At 42.7% G+C, this 24088-nt stretch overlaps 1 protein-coding gene across 1 annotated transcript in view; it reads right to left on the reverse strand.

The window, feature by feature from the left end:
* The window catches only part of LOC139552311 (BMP/retinoic acid-inducible neural-specific protein 1), a 142424-nt gene that overhangs the window by 107217 nt on the left and 11119 nt on the right, over positions 1 to 24088 (reverse strand). The window lies entirely within an intron of this gene.

Consider the following 24088-nt stretch of genomic DNA (forward strand, 5'->3'; position numbering starts at 1 on the left):
CACCACCGCTCTATTCACCACCGCTCTACTCACCACCGCTCTACTCACCACCGTTCTATTCACCACCGCTCTACTCACCAGTGCTCTACTCACCACCGCTCTATTCACCACCGCTCTACTCACCACCGCTCTATTCACCACCGCTCTACTCACCACCGCTCTACTCACCACCGTTCTACTCACCACCGCTCTATTCACCACCGCTCTATTCACCACCGCTCTACTCACCAGTGCTCTACTCACCACCGCTCTATTCACCACCGCTCTACTCACCACCGCTCTATTCACCACCGCTCTACTCACCACCGCTCTACTCACCACCGCTCTACTCACCACCGTTCTACTCACCACCGCTCTATTCACCACCGCTCTATTCACCACCGCTCTACTCACCAGTGCTCTACTCACCACCGCTCTATTCACCACCGCTCTACTCACCACCGCTCTACTCACCACCGCTCTACTCACCACCGCTCTATTCACCAGCGCTCTACTCACCAGTGCTCTACTCACCACCGCTCTACTCACCACCGCTCTATTCACCAGTGCTCTACTCACCACCGCTCTACTCACCACCGCTCTATTCACCACCGCTCTATTCACCACCGCTCTATTCACCACCGCTCTATTCACCACCGCTCTACTCACCACCGCTCTACTCACCACCGCTCTACTCACCACCGCTCTATTCACCACCGCTCTACTCATCACCGCTCTACTCACCACCGCTCTATTCACCAGCGCTCTACTCACCACCGCTCTATTCACCACCGCTCTACTCACCACCGCTCTACTCACCACCGCTCTACTCACCACCGCTCTACTCACCACCGCTCTATTCACCACCGCTCTATTCACCACCGCTCTATTCACCACCGCTCTATTCACCACCGCTCTACTCACCACCGCTCTACTCACCACCGCTCTATTCACCACCGCTCTATTCAACACCGCTCTATTCACCACCGCTCTATTCACCACGCCTCTATTCACCACCGCTCTATTCACCACCGCTCTATTCACCACCGCTCTATTCACCACCGCTCTACTCACCACCGCTCTATTCACCACCGCTCTATTCACCACCGCTCTATTCACCACCGCTCTATTCACCACGCCTCTATTCACCACGCCTCTATTCACCACCGCTCTATTCACCACGCCTCTATTCACCACGCCTCTATTCACCACGCCTCTATTCACCACCGCTCTACTCACTCACCACGCCTCTATTCACCACGCCTCTACTCACCACCGCTCTATTCACCACCGCTCTACTCACCACCGCTCTATTCACCACCGCTCTACTCACCACCGCTCTATTCACCACCATCTTGAACTGGCTTCCTAGGTAAGCGTGCGCCTGGTCATGTTCATAATTTTAGCCACAGATTACAAATTGTTTTCTTCCATTCCGGGGGTGTTTTTAAAGTTGATTGTGAATGCTAATGTTTATGCTCATTATGCCATTGGTTTCATTAGCTTAAGTGTTGACCAATGTCATGTTAATTGTGCAATAGTATTGCCATTTAAGTCTATAATCACTATTATTAGGAATGCATCTGTTTTAAAGGTGTGAATGGTTTAAATTAGGATTCCTGTGCTCCTCATTCCTGAAGAGATGCTTGTACAGGTAACATGCTCTGCCATATATCAAGATGTATAAGTCAATGGACGTTTTGCCGGTTCTTGAGTAGACGGGATTTTGCTATTTTGGCAAAGTTTGTTTATTTTTGTAAACTATATCAACTCTGAATCCATTCTTCTACATCACTGCCTGCACTGTAAAATAAATAAAATCTACTTTTGCACCTGAACCCAGTTGTCGGGATCTTAATAACATCCCAGAAGTCAATGGTACCCTACTGTCACATTGCATGGACCACAGGATATTACAAGATATTACACTCATCAATTACTGCATAATGACCATACTGTGAATAATTCCAGACAGAATTGAAACCATTTCTGACAGAGTATTAAAATGATACATTTAGTCATTGTACGATGTCACCATACATTATTATCCAACTTGCCAGTGGAGTCATGTCTTTAGTTACTGATAAGAAAACCATTTCCATCTGTAATTATGTTTAAGAACTTTGGCCCCTGGCTGTAGAACATCAAGCTATCAAATTAGTGCCACTATATGCAGAAATTCTTCCTTTTTCATGCTTTATTAGACAATAACAAGTCATAAAAGAGCAGCCACAATTTAATGGGTCTAATCTTTTACTGTAAAAGGGGGGAAGAAGAGTTTGATTACAAAAGCTATTGTACAGTAATGGCAGGCATATATATGTACTGGCAGGGTTCTTTACAGTATACCATCAAATAGATGACTATATCTGCCAATGCATTAATCTGTGATGATTCAGTAGGATTTGTGGATCAGTTCGGACACATCCAAATCTCAGTTTAGTCTATCTGCATCCATATATCCTACTGTAGGCTATATACCCTAACCCATGACTACCAGAGTACCCACGGTCATATAGTTTACTGTATAATATGTTACCCATTGTGATGTTGCATACAATAGCGTGCGGTTCATGAAAATAGAACCTTAACAACAATGACTGCAGACAATGCAGGTTTTCTGCTATGGTTGCAGAACTGAGACTGGAATGAAACAGGGTGGCATTGACTTAGGTTGCTTTGCCACTAACCAGAAATGCTGTGGCAATGACAAATCCATGGCAGGGTAATTTAATGAAGCCTGCTTTAATTTAATTAGTTTAAACTAATTTCAAGTTGGCTGTCAGAACATAACAATGCATCATCTAATTGAGAGGGGAGATGGAGAGAAGGGGATTCATAAATGATATTGCTCCGAGTTTGGGAAACAGAATGCATCATGTCTACCTGTGTGTGTGCGATGTGTCGTGTGTGTGTGTGTGTGTCTGTGCGTGTGTGTGTCAGTGGAGGCTCCTTAGAGGAGGAAGGGGAGGACCCTCCTACTGAGTGAATTACATAAAAATAAAAATAGTGAAACATTACAAAAGTCTAGTTCACCAGCGAACTCATTCAGCTGAGCAGGGCCAGCCAATCACAGGCTCTACCTGCTGGCCGTAACAGACCAAATTTTTTAGATAAAACTATACTACAATATATTCACGTCACCAAATACCTGATTAAAACACACTGTTTTGAAATGAAATTCTGTAGCCTCAACAGTACCCTCTAGAGCAGCAGCATAGTGTAGCCGGAGGACAGCTGTTTTTCATCCTCCTTTGGGTACATTGACTTCAATACAAAACCTAAGTGGCTCATGTTTCTCACCCCCTTCTATAGACTTACACGGTAATTATGATGACTTCCGGAGGACGTCCTCAAACCTGTCAGAGCTTTTGCAACGGACAACTGACATGTTGTCCATCCAGTCAAAGGGTCAGAGAATGAATATAGTACTGAAAGTGTAAGCTACAGCTAGCTAGCACTGCAGTGCATGAAGTTGGGTGAGTAGTTGACGTAAAGAGAGAGAAAGACAATAGTTGAACAGTTTTTAACAAATTAATTCATAAAACAGTTAAGGAGAAGCAGCAGAGAGAGAGAGAGAGAGATACTTTGTTGTCTTTGTTCTTGTTAGTTTATGTTTCACTTACTTAGCTAGCTAATGTTGCTAATTTAGCTTACTTAACAAGCTGACTCTAACAAAGAGGCATGCTATTTATGTTAGCTAGCTGGCTAAGGCTATCCTATTAATGTATTGTCATCGGGACCTGCCAGTCTAACTGCTAAACAGCTTGCTTTACACTGTGCTGTGTAGAGCTGTATTGGATTGGATTGTGGGTTTTCTAACATGTTAGTTCTAGTTTATTGGCTATAACGTCAATATGGTGAAAACGATGTAGGCTATGTAGCGATTAGCGGTTATGGTTTGAAGGTTTGGCTTGGATAGGTTTTTGCACCTGGTCACAGACAGCTGTTGTGTTGTGCAATGAAGTCCACAAGGGAAGGGAAAAGGTGAGAGGAGGAGAGCGCGTAGACGCAATAAGGAATTATATAAAGAGCAAAATGATGATGCTGTATGTGGCTGCTATGAAAGTGAACTGTGTGTGCGGGTGATCAAGGGTGTATTCATTCCACCGATTCTGTTGCAAAACATTTCATAAACTTATGTAGACATGTTTTGACGTTGGTGCAGTGGATGGGACCAGTGTGGCAATACTGTGCCTGTCATCATCACTGACCTTTATTGCCACACTGGTCCCATCCACTGCACCAACGACATTGGGGAAGTTAGCCACCTCAATAAACTTTTGAGTGGTGCTTACTTGTTCAGCTTCAGTTGATGGGAACTTGATAAATCTTCGCACATGACGACTCAGTGCATCACACACTGCACTAACCACCCGACTCACAGAGGACTGACTAACTCTGTGCCTGCAAGCAAGGCTTGAAAAGATCCCAATGCTAGGAATCTCAGGGCTATCATGATTTGTAGGATGATTGGAAGACGGCATGCTCTCATGGTCTTTTTAAGTTTTAATTTAGAAGGTCAGATAAGTACATGATAGAGTGTCGTGGTATTCGATATTGCCTGAGTTGAACATGGTCAGGGACATTTAGAGGATCCATCCAATTTCTGAGGGGCCTCTGTGGGTTCTCCCTCTCTCTCTTGCAGCTAACCAAAGAACTTCCATCATTCAAAGTATCATAGCAATCTTTGAATCACTAAATGTGATTTGTTTCAGGAAACTAGGCTTACAGTATCAAATAAACTTAGATTTTACCATGTGTAGAACAACACGATCTGCATCAAAGTCAAATTAGGATATAACGTTAGGCCAACGAGACAGTGTCTAAGTTCTAACATTTTCTGGTAGAATGCCCTGCTTTTATTTCATAACACTCATAACCGTAAGCTATTTTCTGTAATTAGCTCACCATTAACTTGTAAATAACGATCTTGTGAGTTTATTTTCCTCTAATAATGAATACAACTTAGCTTAGTTAAGACGTTGTCAGCTATATGATATGGTCATTATTTGAACTAGCTAACAAGCTAGAAACGAACCAAAACATTGTTTAAAAAGTTGCTTTTAGTTGTTTGGTTTGCTAGATTGACATATACTAAATTCAGTTTTAAACGGATGGGTTTATTGATGTTAAAATAAACCAGTTATGCTATTTTAGACGACCAGGTTGTCGTTTCTGTGTTTATGCTTGATGTCGGACGACAATAGAATGTGCATGATGTCACTGCGACAACTGTCTACCGACATGTCGATTGACATAGTATAAACCAGCCTTTAGTCGTGAAATCTTTGGTTGTTTAGTTCACTACCTTACTCACTTTGTTTAGCACATGTGAATCTTCAAAGAAATGGGTGGGGCTAAGGCTTAAGAGGGTGTTGACGATGCTGAATGGGTGTAGATAATGAAGAGCTCTCCAGTAGGTGTAGCAAAACATTCAAGGGCCATTTTCTCAAAAGTGGGGTTACAAGTTTATCAACTTTTAAAGCAAAATAACTTTCCCATTGTTCCTCAACCATAGTGTATGATATACCATTTTCTAGTTCTGAGTCTCTACTTTTATCCAATGTAAAAAAACACAATTTCAAATGTTGCTACATACAGTATTAGATCGAGTCAGTTGGTCACAAATATGATTATTGGTGTTTTAGAATATTGCCATTATATGTTTGACTATTGTTCTCTTAATGAAGTTTTCGAATCAATACATTTAGCTTTATCTTCTTTTGATATGACCATTTCAACAATCATTGTTATAATATTCATTATTTAGTCAAATATGTAATCAAAAGCTTTTCAAATTAAGGTTTACATTGATTTGAAGAAACTTAAGTAAACATGGCACTTATTAAGACATTTTTTATTAATTCTTAAGAAGGTTTTGTGAATCCGGGTTCAGTTCACCAGGGAACTGATTCAGCTGACCAGGGCCAGCCAATCACATGCTCTACTTGCTGGCTGTAACAGGCCCCCATTCCTTCTTGTGCTTTAGCTGTTTCCCGGAGAGCAGGTTGAGAAGGTCTCTGTAAACTCCTGTCCTCCACTACAACTCATAGCTGGACCTTTCCTGAACAGACAAGCCTTCCCTGGACTTACCCAACCATGTGTTAGTGTGTCACCGAACATGTAAGTGAACTTTGTTAGGGTTCATGTGTGTATTTGATCTGTATACATGTTATAGGCTGCTATTGCTTTGTTAGTATATACTTATACACTGAGTGTTCAAAACATTAGGAACACCTGCTCTTTCCATGACATAGACTGACCGAGTGAATCAAGGTGAAAGCTATGATCCCTTATAGATGCCACTTGTTAAATCCACTTCAATCCGTGTAGATGAAGGGGAGGAGACAGGTTAAAGGATCCAACACTTTTTTCCCATTTTCCCCTAAAATGACATACCCAAATCTAACTGCCTGTAGCTCAGGACCTGAAGCACGGATATGCATATTCTTGATACCATTTGAAAGGAAACACTTTGACATTTGTGTAAATGTGAAATTAATGTAGGAGAATATAACACATTAGACCTGGTAAAAGATATTACAAAGAAAAATTTGTTTTTGTACCATTATCGTTGAAATGCAAGAGAAAGGCCATAATGTATTATTCCAGCCCAGGCACAATGTAGATTTTGGCGACTAGATGGCAGCAGTGTATGTGCAAGTTTTAGACTGATCCAATGAACCATTGCATTTCTGTTAAAAGTTTGTATCAAGACTGCCCAAATGTGCCTAATTGGTTTATTAATACATTTTCGAGTTCATAACTGTGCACTCTCCTCAAACCACAGCATGGTATAATTTCACTGTAATAGCTACTGTAAATTGGACAGTGCAGTTAGTTTAACAAGAATTTAAGCTTTCTGCCAATATCAGATATGTCTATTTTTAGGGGAAATTTTCTTGTTACTTACAACCTCATGCTAATCGCATTAGCCTACGTTAGCTCACCCGGGAGACCCACCGATCCTGTAGAGGATAATTAGGCCTTGAGACAATTGAGACATGGATTGTGTATGTGTGCCATTCAGAGGGTGAATGGGCAAGACAAAGTATTTAAGTGCCTTTGAATGGGGTATGGTAGTAGGTGCCAGGCACACTAGTGAGTGTGTCATGAATTGCAATTTCCCGTGTGTATCAAGAATGATCCACCACCCAAAGGACATACAGCCAACTTGACACAACTGTGGAAAGCATTGGATTCAACATGGGCCAGCATCCCTGTGGAACAATTGACACCTTGTAGAGTCCATGCTCAGAAGAATTGAGGGCCTGTCTTTAAGAACAAAAGGGGTAGCAAGTCAATATTAGGAAGGTGTTCGTAATGCTTTATATACTCAGTGTATATGCTTCCTTAAGATGTGTATATGTGACCCGATTCAGGAAACTAGGCGTATGTCGGAAGTCACGACTTCACAGGAGAGCCATTTGAAGGTAAAAAATATATTTTTTATCAAAATGTTTTTTTGTTTGTTGCAGAAACGCCTTCTCGAACATGTGAACTTTAATGTGCCATAATAACAAACTTGTATGCCATCTGTAAATACGGATAAAATTGTTCAATTACGAGCCTTGTTGGTTAAGACAAATAAAAAGTTGGCAACCTTCCCACTAGCTGAGATAATGAGTGGGCAGGACATGCCGAGAGAGGAGAGAGGATATGTCTGCCATATTGAAGGCGTCTGTCTATTTGAGCTCGTCAGTCTGTGTTGGTAATCCTGTCGAACGCAGCTTTTATGAAAATGTATTGTGTAGTGGAGCTGTATAAGTGTTACTCTCCATTTTCTGGAGGATCAAGTTTTGAAATCAGTGGAATTAGAGTATGATAGCTAAAGAGATTGAGAAAACACCTGTCTCCAGATTACATCTTCAAAATAAGGGCAACCGTGATATTGCATTCCTGATAGAGAGACGCGTCCATGATGCATGTTGATGTATACAGGTAAGATTATCTAATGTTAACTAACCACATTTTCAGATATTATTTTGACAGAAAGTGGTTTCATTTCAAGCTAAAGTGTACTGTTAGCTAGCTAACGTTAGTTGACTGCCTCCCTAGCTGACGTCATTATTTGTTTCCCAAAGCCGTTTGCTTTTCTAGTTGGCATTGTTGACACTGTTCATTGCTGTTAAACTAGCTAACATTAGCTGGCTGGCTCGTTAGCTAACATTACGTGACGTGTGTGATCTTAAATGTTGTTTACCTAGCTAGGTTCATTGTTTACCTAGATAGCTAGCTATATGTCTTATATGTGTGTACAACACCCGTTGAAAAAGGCCGGTGTCAGTAAACGTCTGCAAAAAAGCGGAATGACATTTTTGAAAACCTTGATGTGACCCTGGACAACATTCTGTCATTCTCTGCAAACATCAAAGTAGTGGATTACTCCTGCAGGTTCATGCTCTACAACATCTGTAGAGTACGACCCTACCTCACATAGGAAGCGGCGCAAGTCCTAATCCAGGCACTCTCATCCACTACAAGACCATGGTACTTGCCTACAGAGCAGCAAGAGGAACTGCCCCTCCCTACCTTCAGGCTATGCTCAAACCCTACACTTCCGCTCAGCTCAGTCCAAGCTCTTCTTTTTCCTGGCACCCCAATGGTGGAACCAGCTTCTCCCTGAAGCTAGGACAGCAGAGTCCCTCCCCATCTTCCAAAAACATCTGAAACTCTACCTCTTCAAAGAGTATTTTAAATAATCCCACAGCACACCCCCTTAAACCCCCTTCTCACCCACAGAAAAATACTAACACTTGCACTTTTAAAACTATTTTTTTACTTTATTTTTCTTACTAAATCTAGCTTTGCTGATAGCTACTTTATTGACGAAAAATGTACTTACTATGACTGTGATATGTGGTTGCCCCACCAAGCTAGCTTCAAATGAATGCACTAACTTTAAGTCGATCTGGATAAGAGCATCTGCTAAATGACAAAAAAGCCATGGTAAAATGTACGTCCTCTAACTGCGGCACTGGGACAGTTGCACCTATAATGGAAACCGGCACCTCTATTGGACACCACCACATGGTGATGCTCTTTTTCAGTAATAGAAGAAAGGCCATGCACACAAAAAAATCTAATTTGCCTCCCTAATCTTACATGGCACCAATAGCCACTGGTGGGTGTGTGTGTGTGTGTGTGTGTGTGTGTGTGTGTGTGTGTGTGTGTGTGTGTGTGTGTGTGTGTGTGTGTGTGTGTGTGTGTGTGTGTGTGTGTGTGTGTGTTCACATGTGTGAGGTTGGACCAGTATGTGAGAGCCTGCTTGCATGCATATGTGTCACCGTAATACTAACATATGGCCACTTACCAAGTGAATGTTGTATTATGAAAAAGGTTAATGGAAAACAAACTAAAGGTTATTCTAAAGTGTTGTCTCCTAAATGGATGAGAATGTGGTTGGGAAACTGGGTTATGTGGCTTTGTATCAGATATTGGGTTTTGTAATTATGCCATTAACATTGGTATCTTTAACTTCTAAACTTCTTCTGATAGAACATAATAAATATACAGTACCAGTCAAAAGTTTGGACACACCTACTCATTCAAGGGTTTTTCTTTATTTGTACTATTTTCTACATTGTAGAATAATAGTGAAGACATCAAAACTATGAAATAACACATATGGAATCATGTAGTAACCAGGGGCGCCGTATGGGGGGGGGCGTAAAAAACCAGGGGCCCTAAAAAATTATTAGAACATTAGGAAAAAACATTTCAACATTCAATTATTAACCTATCATCATTAATATAATATTTTATTTACAATATATTAATAAAACGAATGGTAAACGGAGGAAAGTGCGGTTTGAATGAATGCTTACGAGCCTGCTGCTGCCTACCACCGCTCAGACTGCTCTATCAAATATCTAATTCATAGACGTAATTATAATATAATAAACACACATAAATATGAGCCTCAGGTCATTAATATGGTCAAATCCGGAAACATTTAGAAAACTAAATATTTATTATTTCAGTGAAATACAGAACCGTTCTGTATTTTATCGAATGGGTGGCAGCCCTAAGTCTAAATAATGCTCTTACATTGCACAACCTTCAATGTTATGTCATAATTATGTAAAATTCTGGCAAATTAATTACGGTCTTTGTTAGGAAGAAATGGTCTTCACACAGTTTGGAACGAGCCAGGCGGCCCAAACTGCTGCATATACCCTGACTCTGCTTACACTGAACGCAAGAGGAGTGACACAATTTCAGGCACCGCATTGATTATATGCAACGCAGGACAAGCTAGTTAAACTAGTAATATCATCAACCATGTGTAGTTAACTAGTGATTATGTTAAGATTGATTGATTGTTTTTTATAAGATAAGTTTAATGCAAGCTAGCAACTGGCTCCAACTGGCTCCATGGCTCCTTGCTGCCTGCACTCGCATAACAGGTGGTCAGCCTGCCACACAGTTTCCTCGTGGATTGCAATATAATCGGAGTCCAAAAATGCAGATTACCGATTGTTATGAAAACTTGAAATTGGCCCTAATTAATCGGTCGACCTCTACGTCAAAGACTTGAACAGTGACTTTGCTAGCAAGAAGGCTCAGCGCTGGGCTCTTGTTGAGTAAGGCTGAGCAAAGGCCAGTGATAACTGTTAAATGGCATGGCTATGGATATTGGATCAAGACACACATGATGCCCACAGGCTGAGAACAAGACTGAGAACAAGATATGTCTCAAAGTAATGGCTGGATTGCCATAAAATGTGTTGTGCACAATCAAGACCCCCAAGTGGAAGAAACCTATTGATTTGGTGACCACTTGACCTTTCCTGTAGCGCCACCATCAGGCCTTTTCATTTCCATTTCGTTTTCCATTTCCAGTTTTACAGCTGCTTATTTTCTAGTTGTTATGTATACTTAGTTGGTATGTATACTTATACTTGATTTTATTATTTAGTTTGTTATATCATCCTATAGACGATAATGTTAATTTATTTTAATTGAAGACGTTAATGTATATTTAAGTTATATTTATTTTAAGAGAATTGTACCATTAAAATTACATTTAGACTGTAAAAGATGGCCTTTAGCACATTTCTTATAGAGGGTATCAGTCTCGCATCAAATAGGGAATTCCACTGTATGCAGAATTTAGCATGCATGTCTGCACAGTGTTATATTTTCACAGCTCACTGTCAGTAAATATTGCACACTAAATATTGGACTACAAGAGTTGCAAGCCTGCAAAGGTAGAATTATTTAAAGCTTTGAATGGGTCAATTGTGTCTGGAGGTGTGTGGTTACAGCAGTTGCACAGGGTTTGTGTGGCCTGTGGTGGTGGGGCCCAATGTGATATCTTTTCATGGGGCCCAAAATCCCTGGCAGCGCAAAAAAGTGTTAAACAAATCAAAATATATTTTATATTTTAGCCACCCTTTGCCTTGAAAGACAACTTTGCATAGTCTTGGTATTCTCTCAACCAGCTCATGAGGAATGCTTTTCCAACAGTCTTGAAGGAGTTCCCACATATGTTGAGCACTTGTTGGCTGCTTTTCCTTCACTCTGCGGTCCGGCAGTCGAATAGCATCCCGGAGTAGAGAGAGTCTCCTTCCAGGGAGCTCGGAGGGCACTGTATGTGTCAAGAAGTGAAATGGGGGATAAACATTGTACTGGGGCTGGAAATTAGGTCAGTAAATTCAGGCATGGCAATGCGTCGAGGGCAGAGAGTGGGTGGGTGACTGTGGAGGCCAGGTCATCTGATGCAGCACCATCACTCTCCTTCTTGATCAAATAGCCCTTACACAGCCTGGAGGTGTGTTTTGGTTCATTGTCCTGTTGAAAAACAAATGATAGTCCCACTCAGCGCAAACCAGATTGGATGTCGTATCGCTGCAGAATGCTGTGATAGCCATGCTGGTTAAGTGTGCCTTGAATTCGAAATAAATCACGACAGTGTCACCGACAAAGCACCATATCACCTCCTCCTCCATGCTTCACTGTGGGAACCACACATGCAGAGATCATCCTTTCACCTACTCTGCATCTTACAAAGACACGGAGGTTGGAACCAAAAATCTCACATTGGGACTCATCAGACCAAAGGACAGATTTCCACCGGTCTAATGTCCATTGCTCGTTTTCCTTGGCCCAAGCAAGTCTCTTCGTCTTATTGGTGTCCTTTCATAGTGATTTCTTTGCAGCAATTGCACCATGAAGGCCTGATTCACGTAGTCTCCTCTGAACAGTTGATGTTGAGATGTGTCTGTTGAACTCTGTGAAGCATTTCTTTGGGCTGCAATCTGAGTTGCAGTTAACTCTGCTGCAGAGGATACGTTCATTAGAGGTAACTCTGGGTCTTCCATTCCTGTGGCGGTCCTCATGAGAGCCAGTTTCATCATATCGCTAAATGATTTTATAGGGCTATCTTCTGTTTACAACTCCTGCTTTGTCACAACACAACTGATTGGCTCAAACACATTAAGAAGGAAACAACCTGTTAAGTGGGTGGCACCGGTTAAGTGGGTGGCAGGTAGCCTAGTGGTTAGAGCATTGGGTCAGTAACCGCAAGGTTGCTGGATTGAATCCCCGAGCTGACAATGTGAAAATCTGTCTTTCTGCCCCTGAACAAGGCAGTTAACCCACTGTTCCCCAGTAGGCCGTCATTGTAAAAAAGAATTTGTTCTTAACTGACTTGCCTAGTTAAAAATATAAAAAAATGCATTCCAAGTGATCAACCTCATGAAGCTGTATGAGAGAATGCCAAGGGTGTGCATAGCTGTCATCAAGGCAAAGGGTGTTTGGAAGAATCCAAAATATATTTTAATTCGTTTTTTTGGTTACTACATGATTCCCTATGTGTTATTTCATAGCTTTGATGTCTTCACTATTATTTTACAATGTAGAAAATAGTACAAGTTAAGAAAAACCTTTGAATGAGTAGGTGTGTCCAAACTTTTGACTGGTGCTTCATATTATACTATACTGCATATGACCCTGGAAAAAAAGGGCAACTACGCACACATCATTTCAATTCTCTTAATTAAAGTCTTTAAGAAAACACTGTGTCCACCAAGTTGAGTATTTCTCTCTTTCCCTCTCTGTCAGACAGACAGAAGTGAGACAGCAGGACAGATGAAGGCAACAGGATTTGAACAGGCCCTGTATGTGTCAGCCAGATCACCCCCGTTTGCTTCTGCCTACTGAGATCAATGGCAGCACAGACGCTCTGGCAGAACAGCCAGAGACCCTGGCACAGCCATCACCACACAGACCCCCCTGCAGCTACAAAAATAATCTCTCTCCCTCAAGATGCTGACCCTAGCCACCCCTAGCGACAGACGTTCTCCTTACCCAGGCAGAATTATTCAGACAAACTTGTCCATTCCAGACAGACATGCATGTTACTACTATTTTACACTGAATGAGAGCAGTGCAGGTCTGATTGCTGGCCCAGAGGTATTAAGACAGCATTCAGACCAGCAGCATTCTCTTTCTCTCTGAGTGCACTCCACTCTAACTGCCATGCTAGTATCCAAACATACAGTCTACTCAACAGCCTCTGAAATTGCTCAGATCTGGGTTGTCTGACAGGCAGGATTTGTGTGGATAATTCCTTCCGATACCAGAGCAGCCTCATACCAACTGGTGTATATAAAATCACTGTCTCGCTTAGCTGTACACTAACATCTACATCCAAATGGACTAGAGAGGATAGGAAAGAGTAGCAGACAAACTTCAGTCCGCACTGCAATTTTTAAATATTTTTAGGGGGTGAGATATCATCATACTGTATCTACAAAACCGAGGGGAGGATTTGCACCATAATGATCTATTTTTACAGATTAGACCTCTTGTAATTTGAGAATAAAGAGTGTACAATGCAGTAGCCTGATTTCAGGCTAGCTACTGTAGGCAGTTTTACTCGCATACAGGCAACTTCCTGGTGGACACCTCCCAGAGGCAAATCAACATCAGATGCATTATCCCTCCCTACCCGTCTCTGTCTCTCCATCTGCGATTTGGTTGCCTCCCGTTGCGTAAGACGAACCACACTATTTGCAAATCTCCCTAGATTTTCACACAATAACCTTGAATATGTATATGAATATGTATTTTGAAAGTGTTGTGTACCAAGGCAAAGCGAGGGAATGAGAGAGAGAAAGAGATAGAGGAAGAGATCAATTGAGTCCCTGAATAACCAGGGTAAAGAGAGGAGGAAGTCTGCCTCAGCAAATAACAGAGAAACAACAAGGGAGCGTTGTTTGTGCGAGCCCCCTTTAAACGGTCCTATTCACACAGCAACTCCCCACATCCACCCACCCCTCCTGGCTCATTGAGGAACTCATTCTCCATGTGGATCTCGTAGCCTCCCACCGCCCATCAATCGATGCCTTCCTCCCCTGTGTGTAGGGCCTGAGCCACCTCTTTGTTCCACATAGTTCACAAAAACGGGATGCTTGTACCCGCATTTGTATTCTGGGTCCCAATGAGGAATGGAGAACAGAGGAGAAGGAAGCCTGTTGCTTTGTGGCCGCTTATCTAACAGGCATGGGGCAGACTAGACTAGCCTCTAGGGGGGGTCCAAGTATATTCAATCCATCCAGTGCTTTATCCAGACATAGTTCTTGATGCTAAGCTCTCTGTTGCAAGACCTATTTTGGACAGGCACAGATGTGGTCGGCTCTGCACTGCTGTCAGGGGTCCTGTTGTAGAATGCATTAGGTCCCAGTGGTAGGAGGTAATACAAGCAGTGATGTCAGTTCAACGTGGCAGGTTTGGCTCATCTGCGAATCTGTAACCTTATGTATTAAAGCATTCAGGGAGGGATAGTGGGATGGAATGGAGTGATGGTGGAGAGTGACGGAAGGGAGAAAAAGAGGGGGAGAGTTTTGCCACACAGGGAGCCTTCAGAATTATGAGAATTATTATAATCCAGCCTGCAGCGATGTCTGGACAGGCGTGGTAATGGACTGCCATTTGGGAAGTAACAGAGGAATGCGGGCGGCTGGGCTAAGTTCATTTGTACTGGATTTCTCCCTCCCTTGCTTCTCTCCTTTTGTTGCTTTACTTAGGATTGCAGTGGCACTCTGACCTTCAGAAGACATAGCTCAGCAGGCCCTCCACTCGATAATTAAATGCCTGGGTCGCTCCCCAACCAATCAGCTCGGCCCAGGATCATTGGCCGATTTTTAAAACAAACTAATTCTCTAATGGTCTGAATTATTGCTCCAATTTACCTGGCTCTGAATTATTGTATTCCGATCTATTCTGTAAGGGGACGGATCAATGGGAGCCGAAGAGAGGGCAGCATGCAAAAAGGGCGGTGAGTGAGTAGCATTTCGCCCATCATGCGGGGCGGGCGAGGCCGCCGTGGAGCGGTGAGGCTCATCTAGGAGCCGCCAGTGGAATAGTGATAACGTCAGACAGGTTTTATGCAGTTCTTCTAAAGAGGGACCAGCTCTGTCGTAAAGCCAGGTAATTAACAAGGTCTGAAGCGTGCGGAAGGAAGAACAACAGCTTGGCTGGTCAAGGTGTCGCAGTATATGATGCAGATAAATTAGGCGCAGCGGATACCCTAACTTGGAATAAAAATGTACAAAAGATCATTCACTGTTAATCGTCGTTTGTCTCTGCGGAAGCTATTCTGGAAAATACAATTCTGGAAAATACAATCTATCCAACTTAACGATTCCATTTTCTCCGCATGGGAGAACTTGCTTAATCAATTATTCCACAGTTTGATGAGCTGTCACACCTGTGTGGATTTCAATGTGAGGAAAAGATGGAAAAAGAAAACAAAGGTACAAAAATAAGCCAAATCAAGCAAGGGTGCCATATACCAAACATTCATGTCCTGCCTCTAATTGTCAGCAAAACACACCACTGCAGCAAGCTACAGTATTTCCAATTTCACATTAGCTGCTGTTTGTCCCTGACTGCAGTGAACACCTGACTGATTTTTGAGAACAAATTCTCATTCTGCGAGAAGCCCATGATGTGAGCTGTCGCAAAAAAAACAAGTAGTACATCGGTCAGCGCTAAAGACTTTTACCACATCCCTGAAAAGCTAGCACTGCAGTCTATGGGATTTCGTATCTGTCAATACACCTTCCACCACGTGTGTGTGTGTTATAGATGAAGATTAATCATTTGTCAAACTGTAAATTGGCTTTCAAACGCTCTAGCTAATTTGCTCCGTGGTCCACTGAAGATAAACCCCTTTCGCAGCTTTCCCCGTACATCCCCACTTGTTTTCCTCACACCTTCCATTTAAAGGCAAGGGAGCAAAAAAAACTTAATAGGTTTATCATGCAGCTAGCCTGTCTTAATGTTCCAATGAAATGATGTCAGATGAAATGCGGAAGCACTGAAGCCCTACCGTCCTTCTCTGAGCAGGTCACACTCCAAGTACCTCTATAGGACCCCCGACATGAATCAGACCCTGAGCAGGAGAGGAGGTAAATGACATTGCTACCCACTGCAGTTCTTCTGTGCTCACACATGTAAATGTCAAGTGATGTTATCCTGACTGGCCCTTTCTACCAGCTCAACTGAAAAAGAGTGTAACAATGGGAGTGCCAGATATGGGAAAGAACATGAGTATGTGTCTCTGAGGAAGTGTGTTGGAAGTGCGTATGTCTGTATGTGTGTGTGTGTGTGTCTGAGTGTGTATATGTCTTTCAAAGTGTGTGAAGTATTTTTGGGTGTTCATGTAAACCATTGCTTGGTTTAAAAACAATAAGTGCTTGTACATCAACAAAACAAGCTCAAAAAGCAAGACTGAGACGCAGCGCTGTTGTTAATTCTCTAATTATCTGTGGAATTAAACGGCGGAGTACGCCTCCTGCTACCCCCTGCTGTGACAGATCCATCATAATTGTGTGTATCTGTACAACAACACTTAAATCTTCCCATCGGTGCTGGGTTTGGGCTGGAGGGGGTGACGCAATGTTGTTGTCAGGCAGCTGTGCTACGTATCGCGAGGCTCAAATTGAACCACAGGGACAGCTTTTTGTCTCAGAGAAATATGTGTGGAAAGATGTGGAAAGATGGATGACTCGCCTCGCTCTATTTCAAAATCTGAGGCAGGAGTGCGCCCCCCCTAAAAAAAACATTGTTGTTTTCCTCCTCATCCCTGTTGCACACTGAAACCGTTTACACGGTGATGCTCAAAGAGTCGCGAGACAGCCATCGACCGTCCTACCTCAGCAAATCCTAATGGCATCACAATCTAACCCCCCCAAAAATGTTGTTACCAGCACTTCCTCATTCACGCCACGGCTAACGCTAACCTTTCACTGAAACGTTTTCAAAGGAGGGCATGTTTGTAGTCAGCTCTTGTTTTCCTGTCTCCCTGACAGGAATATGGAACAGCTGCTTCCCTCTCAGGGGACCAGACCCCTGGCACTATGCGAGCGAGTTTCAGTCCCCGCTGCAGTGCGTTATTTTTGTCTGGGCCCACGATCCGCTCTCCCCCTCCGCCACCCACCCACCCACCCACTCTCTGCCCTCGACGCAATGCCATGCCTGAATTTACTGACCTAATTTCCAGCCCCAGTACAATGTTTATCCCCCATTTCACTTCTTGACACATACAGTGCCTCCCGAGCTCCCTGGAAGGAGACTCTCTCTACGCCGGGACGCTATTCGACCGCCGTCTTGCTCTGAGGAGAGGAGGTACAGGGGTTTTAAAGGGGACGGTCAACGGTTCCATTGTTCTTAATTCAACATCATAAATTGGTGAAACGGAGGGAAAGCAGAGGGAGTGTAGCAAAGAGGACGCAACCCATAAATCAGAAGGAATCTGCAGACACCTAGCAGATGGTAGAGAAAAAGCCTTACGCTCCCATCTCAATTCCTCCTTCATGAAGCCTTGCGAAGCTAAAAAGCTCAGCAGCACCCAGAGCCTGCTATGCATCAGGGCTAGCAGATGTAGGAATATCAATATTGCAAAGTTGTTTTGTTCAGTTCCAAAGGCTGAGTCCTCGTTTCACTTCTAACCCCCCTCCGCTGAATGATCCATTTTGAGTGAGGTCCTACATCATTTATAGTTTCAATTCTTGTATTTGAATGAATGTGTATGTCATAGGAAATTGAGCATGTTTGAAGGTGTATATCATGTCAGAGACCAAACACATAAACAGAAAGACATACTGTACTTAAAAACACACACAAACACCAGTTTGAAACTACAGTACATCTCTGTTTCTCTTTCTGCAGTTGAAATGAGGTGGTCTCTCAAAGTGTAGCAGCACTGCTCTGTTCACTAGCCAGTGTACTGTTTTAATGAGGGTCCTCACAGTCTCAGCTGTTTACTTTCTTCCTGCCTCCAGTAGAATTGGACGCCTCTGCCTGATAGACCTGGATGCATTTCAGTGCAGTTATTACCCTAGTGTCAAGAGCTCCCTTGGTAATGATAATCATACCTGACTCGAATGGGGATTAAAATAATTATGATTTGGGACGGAAACTATCGAGACAGTTTGGCACTGTCTCACAACAGATGCAAACAGGAGCTGCCAATGAATTAAAACTGAAAAAATTATTGTTATGAGATCTCTCTGTTCTGATGATGTCGAGGCCTTCAATGATACAGTCGTAAACACAAGCGCCATGGCGGCTGTAAATAGCCTCGGCAAACAAATGGAGGTCACGGCTTTGCCTCGCTGTTTTCCGATGATTATTAAACGCTGTGTTTTTGCACTGAGGTGGGGCGTGGGGAGAGGTTCGACTTTGTGTGTTTGATGGAATTCATGGGAGTTGTGCCACTGCCACCTAAGGCGTTTTAGAGGGCGTTAAGCGATAGAAAGTAGTTGGAAAGTGGTTTGAATGTGTTCAGCCACGGAAGCAGAGCAAATAGGTAGCACTTTGCTTAATCAAAGGCAATAGCTTAGTGAGGAGAGGTAGTGAAAGGGTACTATATGTGCACATACAAAAACACTTTAAACACACACTCAAACACACTGCATATGTAGAGGTATCCACGCCAGACGTTTAAGGGCTGATATGACTGAAAGGATTGTGCATTTTTGGGAAGGGAAAGCTTTCTTTTCTCTTCGTCCCTCCCTAGTTCATGCAGGTTATCATTGGTGAAAACATGCCCATGATATTGGTTTCTACCACCCAAATTCTACCATCCCCTATTTTAAATGGAGTGCTCTTGACTTCTTGCCTTTGAAATATTTGCTCTGCTGCTCATCTTTCCCCTGAGTTGTCCTCTTTATATAGCTCCCAAGCCATACCCACAGGGCTAATGTGTTAATTTACCATGCAACAACAATATTGCTTACTCCAATATGTATACTGAACAAAAATAGACACGCAACACACAACAATTTCAAAGATTTTACTGAGTTACTGTTCATATAAGGAAATCAGTCAATTGAAATAAATTCATTAGGCCCTAATCTATAGATTTGACATGACTGGGAATACAGATATGCATCTGTTGGTCACAGAGACCTTAAAATAAGGTACTGGCGTGGATCAGAAAACCAGTCAGTATCTGGTGTGACACATCTCCTTCGCATAGAGTTGATCAGGCTATTGATTGTGGCCTGTAGAATGTTGTCCCACTCCTCTTCAATGGCTGTGCAAAGTTGCTGGATATTGGCGGGAACTGTAACACGCTGTCGTACACATCGATCAAGAGCTGGTGATTATGCAACCAATGGAAGAACTGGGACATTTTCAGCTTCCAGAAATTGTGTACAGATTTTTGCAACATGGGTCCGTGCATTATCATGCTGAAACATGGTGCTGGCGGCAGATGAACGGCACGACAATGGGCCTCAGGATCTCGTCACAGTATCTCTGTGCATTCAAATTGCCATCAATAAAATGCAATTGTGTTCGTTGTCCGTAGCTTATGCCTGCCTGCCCGTACCATAACCCCACCTCCGCCATGAGGCACTATATTCACAACATCAGCAAACTGCTTGCTCACACAACGCCATACATATGGTCTGCGGTTGTGAGACCGGTTGGACATACTGCCAAATACTCTAAATTGACGCCAGAAGCGACTTATGGTAGAGAAATGAACATTAAATTATCTGTCAAAAGCATGCCAATTGCACGCTCCCTCAAAACTTGAGATATCTGTGGCATTGTGTTGTGTGACAAAACAGCACATTTTAGAGTGGCCTTTTATTGTCCCCAGCACAAGGTGCACCTGTGTAATGATCATGTTATTTAATCAGCTTCTTGATATGCAACACCTGTCAGGTGGATGGATTATCTTGGCAAAAGAGAAATGGGATGTAAACAAATTTGTGCACAACATTTGAGAGAAATACGCTTTTTGTGCGTATGGAACATTTCTTGGGATCTTTTTATTTCAGCTCATGAAACATGGGACCAACAATTTACAGGTTGCGTTTATATTTTTGTAAGTAAACATATCGTAATGCTGCCTGTGTGTAATAAATCCCTACACAGTGAGACTCACTTCATCCATCACCACAAGTGCTGGGCGAATCTATGTTCCATGTCAACCCGAAAGGAGATGTCGTCTATTCTAAATAATTAAAGGACCAGATTTTCCAAACTTGCTAGGTGCCATAACAGAACTGGGTGATGTCACAAGCCTTCTGTGAATATAGGTTCTTCCATAACTAGAGCCAGTGTTAGTTTCTGTCTATTGAAATGGGATGCAGTCTGTATTCGTGCAGATCACCCCTCATATCCCTAGAGAGCAGCGGTTATGAAAATGATGCATCGAATCAAACAAAAAAGACGACTACTCCAAAAATCTAAATAACAAGTCAATGTCGGTGGTCAATGAAATAGAATATCACAACAGACACATGTTTTATGTGTTCCGTTCTAAAGCTATCAAAACATAACTTCCATTGCACATTTTTCTGCTCACTATAGCGACTTCTACACGCCATGGCCTCTGCTCTGCCCTCCATTGTTGTTGTGCTGACTTTGCGTAAAGCCTGGAGAGGATACTGTACCTGCTTCAGCTAGCTTCACGTACACAGGCCTCTTCATCATTACAACGAACAGCATTACCTCCATCAGCAGGACAACACAGCACTCTGTGGGGATATATGGATGGAGAGCAGGGCCGTGTGTGTGTGTGTGTGTGTGTGTGTGTGTGTGTGTGTGTGTGTGTGTGTGTGTGTGTGTGTGTGTACATGTCTGACAGGGTATTTGACAAGAGTAGATGGATGCCTGCCTATTTGAGCTTGTGTTTGTCCCTACGTGACCCTTGTCTCTGAGGATCAACTTAGCGTCTCTCTCTGCCTGTCAAACACAGCAGCAGCGCATACTGTACATGTAAGTGGTATGGGTGACTGAGCATTAACATCAAGGGTTCAATACACAGCACTCTGTGTGCAGTCAGTGTCCTGCAAAATGTGGTGCAGCACTGCGTAACACAACTACACCACCAGTTAGCGGTATTATGAGGCACTACACTATATGAAGTAAATCAGCACCAAGCTGACTGACTGAATCACATGAGATATTGTGTGTCTGCAACACTCTGTGTCTTCAGTCAGCGCCCTGTCAACAGTCTGACAACATCAAACACGACTCATTTCCATCTCAGTGCCTGGGACCCTTGTTGGTTCTGCGGGGTTTTCATGAGGAAATGCATCAAGTTGCACTGAGGTTTTGACGAACGTCTCGAATTAATGATTGAAGGAATTAGTCATCACGCCATTCGCAAACGACTGCATCGCATTTATATTTCAAATGCACTGAGGTTTTGACGTCTCGAATTAATGATTGAAGGGATTTGTCTGTTGTGCAAAGTAAGCCTAAATAGAAGCCAAATCTGGGAAACAACCGATAACACTGATTTGTATAATGCATATGCATAGTTTTGGTGGCTGGTGATTTCATGTGTTTTTAAATTAGGGAACACGCAAATGGAGAAAACTGTTGATGGAGTTAGGTTGCCCAAGCCTATGTCATTCAATCATCCTCCAGTTGGGTGGGCACACAACATATTACGAATCACAGTTGGTCTGCTCAATCAACATTTTCCCAATTTCTCCTATGGCTCAAAATGGGTGCAACTGATTCATCTATTGAAGTGAAAAGGCATCGACCGAAATGGGCTTAATTCTAACTTCAGACATGGACATATTCACACATCTGCACGTCCATCAATGCAGTACAGTTAAAAGCACTGATGTTAGAATTCGGCCTTGAGTCAATACCGAGCAAACAAAGATAGTGGGATTGAGGATTTGGAGAGTATGGAAAATGTATCTCTTTGGCCAGCAGCAACAGAGGACTACATGACTTTCCACAGTAACAGACTGCTATAATGACGCAAAAGATATCACTGACAATGAGGTTGTTTCACTTAAGTCTATATACTCAGTTGGCTGTTGGAAGCAGCACTTTCCCAGCTTATAAAGAAAGATGACTGAGTAGCATTGGCTTAAGACAGCGTTTCCCAAACCCGGTCCTTGGGACCCCAAGGACCTTTTGTTTTTTGCCCTAACACTACACAGCTGATTCAAATGATTAAAGCTGGATGATTAGTTGATTATTTTAATCAGCTGTGTAGAGTATAGGGCAAAAAACAAAAAGGTGCCCCCTTGGGGTTCTAAGGACCGAGTTTGGGAAACGCTGGCTTAGGATCAAACAAAACCTTGAAAATTACCAAGTGTGCATCTCTATCATGATCTAATATTATCCTAAAAACTATTAATCAAATGCAATATCATGGGCGTCAGCCATTGCTGATACTGTCATTACTAAGGTAGCCACATCACCAGAAGCACTCACCCTTAAAAAGAGGGTCTATTTTCTGAACTCTAGAAACGGTCTCATTCTAAGAAAGGGAAATTACATCACACTCCTAGAGCAGGACTTCCCTCTATTTTATATGTGGGGGAAAAAATAGTACGGATGTATTCCCTGAGTTCAAATGTCGAAGTCATTGCCTCGGAAAAGTCTCCAGAGTTTTAAAACAGTTTCCACAGTCTCCTCAACACCTCAACCTCCATCTCCCCTCACTCCCCATCCTCCCCCTCACCATCACCCCAAGCTCCCCAACGAGGACCATGGTAGAAGCCCCCTGCAATTTGCCCTATCTCTAATAGGTACTTTCTGCCCGTTAGTGATCACGAGGTGACAGGACTTAGAATTGGAAACTCGCTTCCACTCACAGAGAGAGGGGAGACGGAGGAAATACTCTCTATAATTACCGCTAAATCAAGCAGACTCCTCTTGTTTTTCCTCCTCCTCCCTCTACACCTGGCCGCACGTTATTGTGAGGGACCGAGCAGGCGATGTCGAAAACCCGCTGCACCAAGCAATTTTCCCCCCATAGCTGATATTGCACTTTAGTTGGGTAGATTCAGGACTGCCTGAATGACTTGGTGGCTTTTTTAAAAGTCTTGCTCTCTGTACAAGGCGCTAAAAAGGCAGCTTAACTCTGAGCTGAACAATGGCACCAGATCAAGAGCTTATGCATGCAGTCAGTGATGATGATGATGATGCCGGTGGGGTGATGAGGAAGAGGATGAAAAATAAGTAGAAGATTATGATGATAACAACAATGATGATGTGACGCTAGCAAATAACTGTATCTAGTCTCAAACCATTGCAGAGATTCCTACCCACTGGGCACAGTCGTCAATTCAACGTCTATTCCACGTTGGTTCAACGTAATTTCATTACATAAGTGGAAACAATGTATGTGCCCACTGTGTGTGCCCAGTGTTTAAGGTTGTTTCTTAGTAAATTTCATCTATCTCATAGCCATCCGTCTTTGAGCCAAAGACATCCTTACAAAATGACATGATCTATTTTCACGCATTTCAAATCAAATGTTATTGGTCACATACACATGGTTAGCAGATGTTAATGCGAGTGTAGCGAAATGCTTGTGCTTCTAGTTCCGACAGTGCAATAATATCTAACAAATTCACAACAACTACCTTGTACACACAAATGTAAAGGGATGTAATAAGAATATGTACATGTGAATATATGGATGAGCAATGGCCGTGTGGCATAGACAAGATGCAATAGATGGTATGAAATACAGTATATACATATGAGTAATGTAGTAAACATTATTAAATCCATTTCAAATCAAATCAAAGTTTATTTGTCACGTGTGCCGAATACAACAGGTGTACAACCTTACAGTGAATACAACCTTACAGTG

The sequence above is a fragment of the Salvelinus alpinus genome, chromosome 24 (assembly GCF_045679555.1).
Source record: "Salvelinus alpinus chromosome 24, SLU_Salpinus.1, whole genome shotgun sequence".
Lineage (NCBI taxonomy): Eukaryota > Metazoa > Chordata > Actinopteri > Salmoniformes > Salmonidae > Salvelinus > Salvelinus alpinus.